The sequence below is a fragment of the Dermacentor andersoni genome, chromosome 2 (genome assembly GCF_023375885.2).
Source record: "Dermacentor andersoni chromosome 2, qqDerAnde1_hic_scaffold, whole genome shotgun sequence".
NCBI lineage: Eukaryota > Metazoa > Arthropoda > Arachnida > Ixodida > Ixodidae > Dermacentor > Dermacentor andersoni.
The window spans coordinates 193,338,693-193,347,797 of NC_092815.1; positions in this window are offsets into that span (position 1 = coordinate 193,338,693).

The following is a 9,105-nucleotide window of genomic DNA, read 5'->3' on the forward strand; positions in this document are numbered from 1 at the left end:
GGCTTAGCCGTGTCCGGGGAAAGGGGGATCCTGGAGGTTGAGCCGATGCCAGGTGTTCGGACCTTTAAGGCCCCCCGGCGGAGGCAACACACCTCTTTGGCCTCTGCTTCACGTAGACGGCACCCCCGGACTGACCCACCCGGGGGAAATCGGCAGTCGCCTTTTCCTGTCTCTCTCTCCTGAAACCTTCGTCTTTCCCTTCCACTTTAATAATTTCCTGTCTCCTTCTCTCTTCTATTTACTTCCTTCTTGGTGGCAAGGGTTAACCCTGTGTGGCTATCCAACCTTGGGTACACCATATTTGGTTATAGTGGCGCCGTACGACTGGCGTCGTGCAGACTTGTATGCAAGCTCTGCCGCGTCCCCTCGTTGGGCTCCGTGGTGGGCGGTCGGCGCTGTTGCCGAATTTTTATATATTTTCATGGAAACTGCTTTCCCCAAACTTCCTGATCGCCCTCAGAAACGAGGGCGCACCGAAGATGTCTTTAAGTTTTCTGGCAATCGTACACAGAACTTTCCCCGCTTTCATGTCATCCACTCTGATAAGCCTGAGAAGACGGTAAGAATGATCTCACCTTTCGTTGTCTCGAAATCTCTGATAGAAGTTTTCGGTCCCGGATACAATGCATCGAAAATGGCTAGCGGTGATCTTCTCCTAGAGCTCCGCGATCAGAAACAATATGAAAAACTGTCCAAACTTGTATCGTTTGGGGGTGTTCCAGTCACAGTGACCCCACACCGTACCATGAATACTACCGGTGGCGTTGTATCGGATGCTGATCTGCTAGAATTGTCTGAAGCTGAACTTCTAGAGGGTTGGAATGACCAGAACGTGATCAATGTTAAGAGAATTAAAATAAGACGTGACGGAAAAGAAATCAATACCATGCACCTAATACTTACATTTGGCTCAAGCAACCTACCCGACACTATCGAGACAGGGTATGTGAAAATCCGAGTGAGACCGTACATTCCAAATCCCCTACGATGCTTTAAGTGCCAGCGATTCGGCCACAGCTCACAGAACTGCCGAGGCCGCCAGACATGTGCAAAATGTAGTTCCCGTGACCATGCCTCTGAAACGTGCGAAAACGCTCAACATTGCGTGAACTGTGATGGCGAGCATGCCGCATACTCGCGGTCATGCCCGTCTTGGAAGAAAGAAAAAGAAATAGTCACTATCAAAGTAAAAGAAAACATATCATTCAAAGAGGCACGCAGGCGGGTTGCATACCTGCCTAAGGCCAGCTTTGCCGAAGTGGCGCGTCAGGGGGCTGCGTCACAACGGCATCCGGCGGCTGTCCGACCCACAAGCCGTGAGTCGGCAGTTACGCCATCTGCCCCCGCGGCGGTTGCAGCTAGCGCTGCTCTGTCAACCCAGCAGACGGGGCCACCGACCCCGAAGGTGGGCGCAGCCAAGGCTGCCCCAACCTCCCTAGCCCCTTCCAGCGCTGGCCACAGCCGGCGCAGCCAAATCCCTCAGGGAGCCCCATCGACCTCCGGGCTGGTGGGCGCAGGGGTCTTGCCCTCCAAGGCGGGACCCTCACTGACAACATCTCGCTCGCAAGAGCACGTGTCCGGCGCCTCACTAGAGGCAATGGACACTACACCTACCCTCAAGGCGCACCAAGCGCCTAAGGAGCGGCGAGGCTCCCTCGAACGCTTCAGAAAAAGCAAAACCCCGGTTACAGGGCCTCGAAAGAGCTCTGTAATCTAAGGCATCACTTCCGTTTCCGTAAACACAGCACCAATTTACTTTAAAAATGGATACACAAATAATTCAGTGGAACGTCCGAGGTCTTCTTAGAAACCTTGATGATTTGCAAGAACTCATCAACAAACATAATCCAAGAGTGCTGTGTTTACAGGAAACACACTTAAAATCCAAGCACACAAACTTTCTCCGTACGTATGTTACGTTACGCAAAGATCGCGATGATGCCGTCGCATCTTCGGGTAGTGTTGCGATTCTCACTCATAAAAGTATAGCATGTCAACCTTTACAGCTACGAACGCCCCTCGAAACAGTGGCGGTGCAAGTTGTTCTGCTAAACAAACTCATCACTATTTGCTCGCTTTATATACCCCCACATTACAAATTAACTAAACATGAATTTCAATCCTTTATAGATGAATTGCCAGAACCTTATCTGGTTCTTGGCGACTTCAATGCACACAACTACCTGTGGGGCGACCCTCGTATAGATGCGCGAGGACGTCTTGTTGAACAGTTCCTTTTCTCCTCTGGTGCTTGTCTTCTGAATAAGAAGGAAGCGACATACTATTCTCTTGCAAACAGAACATTTTCTTCTATAGATCTTAGCCTAGTCTACCGTCACTACTGTCTGAACTTGAATGGGAAGTTAACGACAATCCTTACGGGAGCGACCACTTCCCTATACTACTAAGAACATATAAAGAAAACGAATGTCTACCACAGGCTCCTAGGTGGAAAATCGATACAGCCAACTGGGAGAAATTCCGAGCCTTAACTAGCATATCATGGGATGACTGTCCTCGTTACAAATTGATGCTGCTGTGGATTACCTTACAGCTTTTATTATAGATGCCGCATCTAAATGCATACGTGAAGTAAGTGGCTCGGCATGCAAACGGCATGTCCCGTGGTGGAACGATGAATATATAGTCGCACGTAGGAATCAAAACAAAGCGTGGGGGTTGCTACGCGCTTCGCCCACTGCAGAGAATCTTGTTAACATTAAGAAAGTTAAGTCTCAAGGCAGGAGAACCCGCCGACAGGCCAGAAGAGAGAGCTGGCAAAAGTTTTTGTCGAACATCAACTCGTTTACAGATGAGGCGAAAGTCTGGAACCGCGTAAATAGAATTAGAGGGAGACAAACATATTCACTCCCTCTGGTAAACACACAGGGTGATACGCTGCAACATCAGGCAGACTCACTTGGGGAGCAATTTGAGAGTGTGTCAAGTTCAAAACATTATTCGAAATCCTTTTTGAAATATAAGCAAATAGAAGAATGTAAGCCACTCAAAAGAAAATGTCTACAGAATGAATCCTACAACTGCCCTTTCAGTATTGCTGAGTTGAGAGCTGCCTTGAGCTCATGCAAGAGCTCTGCACCCGGATCTGACAGAATCATGTATGAATTGCTCAGAAACTTACACAATGACACGCAAGTTACACTACTCACACTTTTCAACACCATCTAGGATGCAGGGTACCTTCCAACCGCATGGAAGGAAGCCATTGTGGTCCCTGTTTTGAAACAAGGCAAAGACCCTTCCTCAGTGGCAAGTTACCGCCCGATAGCCCTCACAAGTTGCCTTTGTAAGGTATTTGAAAAAATGATTAATCGGCGACTCATCCATTTCCTTGAAATGAGCAAAATGCTTGATCCTTATCAGTGCGGCTTTCGAGAAGGGCGGTCCACAACCGATCATCTCGTACGTGTTGAAGCAAATATTCGGGACGCATTCATACATAAACAGTTCTTCTTATCGATATTTCTCGATATGGTTAAGGCGTATGACACAACATGGCGTTACGGAATCTTAAGACACCTGTCAGAAATGGGCATCCACGGTAAAATGCTTAACATAATAGAAAGCTATCTGTCCAATCGTACCTTCCGGGTAAAAGTCGGCAATGCACTCTCACGCCCTTTTACGCAAGAAACGGGTGTACCCCAAAGAGGCGTGCTCAGCTGCACGCTCTTTATCGTGAAGATGAACACGCTTCGTGCTTCATTACCACCGGCCATCTTTTACTCTGTCTACGTGGACGACATTCAAATAGCTTTCAAATCTTGTAACCTCGCAGTCTGCGAGAGACAGGTACAGCATGGCCTGAACAAAGTGTCAATGTGGGCAGACAGGAATGGATTTAAGATCAATCCTAACAAAAGCTCTTGTGTTCTTTTTACAAGAAAGAGAGGACTTATGCCAGATCCTTGCATAGAACTGCGTGGACAAAAGATACCTGTAAACAAAGAACACAAATTTTTAGGTGTCATACTTGACTACAGACTCACTTTCGTCCCCTACATTAAACATCTGAAAGAAAAATGTCTAAAAACTATGAACATAATGAAACTTCTATCCCAGACTACGTGGGGTAGTGACAGGAAGTGCCTAATGAATCTCTATAAGAGCCTCATCCGGTCACGATTAGATTGTGGTGCCGTGGTATATAACTCTGCCGCGCCGAGCGCGCTAAAGATCCTAGACCCTGTTCACCATCTAGGTATCCGCTTAGCCACGGGCGCTTTCAGAACAAGCCCGATTGAAAGCTTATATGCCGAATCAAATGAATGGTCTCTCCACCTACAGAGATCATACATTAGCTTTACATATTTCCTTAAAGTACACTCCAATCCTGAACATCCATGTTTTCATACCGTTACCGATATGACGTGCGCTACACTTTTCAGCAATCGCCCCTCCATAAGACAGCCTTTCTCGCTGCGTGTGAGGGAGCTTAGCGATGAAATGCATGTCCCACTCCTCGAGCATCGCTTAATGCACCTAACCAAGCTCTTACCTCCTTGGGAGTGGCAGGTGATACAATGTGACATATCCTTTATAAAAGTTACAAAGCACGCTCCTGAGGCTGAAATCAGAATGCATTTTCTAGAACTGCAGTACAAACACTCCTGCGCAGAGTTCTACACAGACGCTTCGAAGTCAAATGCCGGGGTATCCTATGCAGCCGTCGGCCCATCCTTTTCGGAATCCGATGTACTGCATCCGGAAACAAGCATCTTTACGGCCGAGGCGTACGCATTGCTCTCTGCTGTGAAGCATATAAGAAGATCAAAACTTCCAAAAGCAGCGATCTATACAGACTCTCTAAGTGTCGTGAAGGCCCTAATGTCACTCTACAAACATAAAAATCCCGTATTCAATGAACTGTATTCGGTATTGTGTAAAGCGTACTCATCTAACCAGAATATCATAATATGCTGGGTCCCTGGCCATAGGGGAATCGAAGGTAACGTTCTGGCGGACGAGATGGCCACGTCAATCACATCGCAAGCTGTTAACCCTACCGCTGATGTGCCTGTAACAGATATGAGGCCTTTCTTACGAAATAAACTGCGACATCACTGGCAGTGCACGTGGGACGCGCAAACAAATAACAAACTGCACGTTATAAAGCCCCAGTTAGGTTTTTGGCCCTCCCCAACAAAATCTCGGCGAACAGATCTCCTATTCTGTCGCCTCAGAATAGGACACACATTTGGCACCCATAGTTATCTGCTTACTGAAAGTGAACCTCCAACCTGTGGTAGATGCGGTGAGAGGCTTACCGTCCTCCACGTGCTCCTGGAGTGTCGGGAAGCCGAAACGGAGAGAAAGAAACATTTTCCGCTTGCATACCATTATAACATCCCTCTACACCCGACTATGTTTCTCGGTAAGGAACCGCTTTTTGACACCAGGGCAGTCCTCAAATTTTTAAATGATGTAGTCTTACATGTAATAAGACCATTAAACTCGTAGCGCATCCTCTTTCCAGAGGATGCCGCTGTGATAGTTGTTTTATATAGCACATGGCTCCAGGCCCTTGTGTCGCAAGGGCTCTAACGAGGCCATGGTGCTCTAGTTATTTTAGAAACTCATGCAATTTTTAATATCGTATCATTTTTTGAAATGCACCTCAATGCTCATAGTACGCGTCATTTGTCGTCGCCATAATTTTATTACACGTACATTTTACGCACTTTACAGCGACTATATTTTAGGCCCCTTTACAGCCACGTCATATTAACTCCATAGAACCCATCACTCCACTGCGAAATCATTAACACTTGCATGGCGCTCCTTGGCCATACCTGGCCCTTGCGCCACTAAACCACACACATTCATTCATTCATTCTGGCCGTACTCGCAAGGTCACATAAACTCCGAACCGGACAAGCGCAACTTTGAAGAAGCAATGCGGAGCGATCGTAGAACTCGCTCCCCAACTCTGGGCCGTCCAGCAGACCCACGACGCCGCCAGGAAACTCAACCTCCCGGTTCCGTCGGGGGAGACGCCCACTCCATGAGAGCCCAGAGCTCTCGTGGCCTGCAGGACCTTGAATAAAGTTGATTTCCTTCCTTTATACTCCCTTAAGCAATGGCTCATACCCCCGCAAACGCGGCCTGCCCATTACGACGACGGAATTGAAATTTTACTCTGGAATGATGAACGGCAACACAGTCATCTGTGGAAGACGACGACGACGAACGCGCGAGCAGTGGCACGAGCGCGTGCCGTGGATTTCGCAGAGAGTTCCCGGTCGGCACCAGGAATCGCTCTGTTCCACGCCGAGCGAAGCGTCGCGTTGGTGGGAGCACAGAAAAACTAGCGCGCCGAACTGTCGACATCGTTCCTATAGCCGCCTATGCAGCCAGGTACGCAGCACGTCGGCATCGTCTGCTGATATTCTTAACAAACTCGGCGAAGGCTAGTTTCGCGGATGACATGCTTGCTGAAATGCGCCGTCAAGAACGAACCACAGAATACATCACTGCTGTAGCGCATGCTTAGTCCGGCCCGCCCGCGTAGCCGGCTATTGAGGAGGTGAAGCCGGGCGCGACTGCAGCGCCACGAAGTCGCGGGCGGGTGGCGGTTCCGCGCAACGGCGCCGAGTTTGAAAACTGAAGCTAGTCTATTATATAGCGTCCTCGATCACCTTGCCCCGGGGTTGCCCCGAAACCAGAATGGTGCGCTTTGCACCGCCGTGGTGGCGCACTGCGGAGGGTCAACATCGAGGACAAAACTGCACCCCGTGTAGGATGCTTGCATGCAACGTTACTTTGCCCCTGGCGTGCAAGGCGTGCGCGAACACGCGCGCGCGCACATTTTATTGTTTGCAGGTGCTGACCATCTGCGGCAAGCGCTCGAACCTTGTCAAACTGCGTGCTCCGACATACCTGGTTGCAAGCAAACACCAATGGATTTTATAATTAATCATGACGACCCGTTCAACGAACCTGTCCACTTTCGGCCGCTCTTCACCACATTGTTTTTGGACGAGGTCGATCAGCATGCCGTCTTCGCTGTCAGACGAACTTGAAAAAAGATCATCGATTGCGGCAATTAGCAGCGCTTCCTTTCTCATTGCTGACGTCTCCACTAGCTAACTCCGTCAACTCCGTTGCAACCGCAGCTCTCGGGCCAGAGCATCCGCGGTTCTGCAGTCGGCAGTGCGCGCGCGCGTCCCGCAGTGCTTGCTGGGATTGCACCCCGGCGCACCGCCGATTTTCTCGGTGCGAGACGGGGCAACGGAAAACCGCTCCAACAGGGTGCGCTTCCGGTGATCGAGGATGGTCGGTGCGCACCGGTGCGGGTGATCGAGGACGCTAATAGTAACGTCGCTTCCTCTTTGGCTCGGAGTCGGCAAGCGGCCCGGACCGTCCGCGCGTGCGCCGGTCCACGCTTCTGCGAGACCGTCTCGCGAGGCCTCGTTCGAATGCGCCACCGTTCGCGTGACCGCGTACGCGCGAACGCCTAGGCGTTGGTGTCCAGCATGGGGCGAACATATTCGCTGGCTAGGTCCCGGTGAGTCGGACTTATTCAAATTCAAATTCAAATTTATTTGCCACCATGGTACAGATGATGGCGGGGACCCGTAGTAAAAGCTGCCGTTGGACAGCTTGACAAGGCCACGGGCCCCCACTTTGACAGCAATACAGTGGTTGTTTTTCTTTCCCTTACTTACGCGATTTGTCGCGCGCCCATCGGCATGTTTTGTGCATAGCAACTCGGCTAGCAGGCATTAGTTTATGAAAGGTGCAATAAATGTCATTGTGATGGTTTGCACTACTGTGTTGTCGTTCCTTTGTCCCAAGAGCACGGATGAGAACCCCACAACATATGACTATCGTCCCGTGCATTTTTGTTCTCCGTGAACAAAAAATATCATCATCAATGGCTCATGCTTCCGTAAGCAAGCAAAGAGTGCAATGGCTCATAGCCCCCTAAGACAGAGGCTACAAGCAGTCCGCAAAATGAAGCGAACGGTGCTTAAATTCTTTCTAATCACGCATACAACATACAGAACAACATGTCGAAAACTGCCATCCTCCATGGCTCATATCTCCGAGAGCAATGGCTCATAACCCCATAAGCAAGCAAAAAATGCAATAATTCATAGTCCCTTGTTCATATCCTCCTACTTTGCGTGAATTAGCTGCGATGACACTGCCCCTGTTGCCGTTGTCGGTGATTTCAATGTGGATTTTTCAGTATCGGAAAGGGAGCGGTTTACGCCTTATATCCCATACGATGACACACCGATCTTGCCCAACCCACCAACCAGCCGCTTACGTGCGTCGATTTGACATTATCAGGGAATGGTATTGCATTTGCGAGTGAAATAATGATCACCGATCAAGACAGTAAATGAGTGTGCGTACCTTTCGTCACAATGACCACCCATCAAGACAATAAATGAGTTCGTGCATTTGTTTAAAATTGTGTGTCACCTCCGTGTCGTGTGCTAAACAGCTCCGCTGGTCAACCGCCTTCGCAAAGTGCAATGGCTCATATTTTTTTTTCGTACGGCCACGCCGACGCCGACACGAGTGAGGTAATACAAGCTTCGCTTGAAAAAGAGGCTGCAGTTTTGCAGAAAAGGCTAAGCAGAATTAGTGATATCGAAGTATAAGACAATTATATGAAGGAAGACTCTTACTGCACAGATCCGTGTAAGGGCCACACGCGTGTAAGGGCCGCACCCCCAATTTGACAGCCGTTTAAACAAAAAATGCAAGCAAGAAGCAATCGAGTTCGATGCGCTGATTCCGATCGCGCTCAACAGCGAATTGTCGCGCGCTGCTTACTTTCGCACGTTGCTATGAGATGGCGAAAGGATGCGAGCGCGGAGGCTTACGGCGGATTTCATACTCGTAGTTGGCAGAATTAGGTGAAACGTCCAGGTCCCATGCAAAACTCGTCAAAATCGCGACAAAAATGTGCGGCCCTTCGCGAGTCTATCCGTTAGTTACATCGGCCATATAAATTGTAGTTACCAATCACCTACTAATTAAAATAATAAGCATAGTGTAATACACGGGCCACGTAAGCCTGAAAATATCCCACTGCATGAGCACGAGCGCTCGCTGTCACATCGCTGT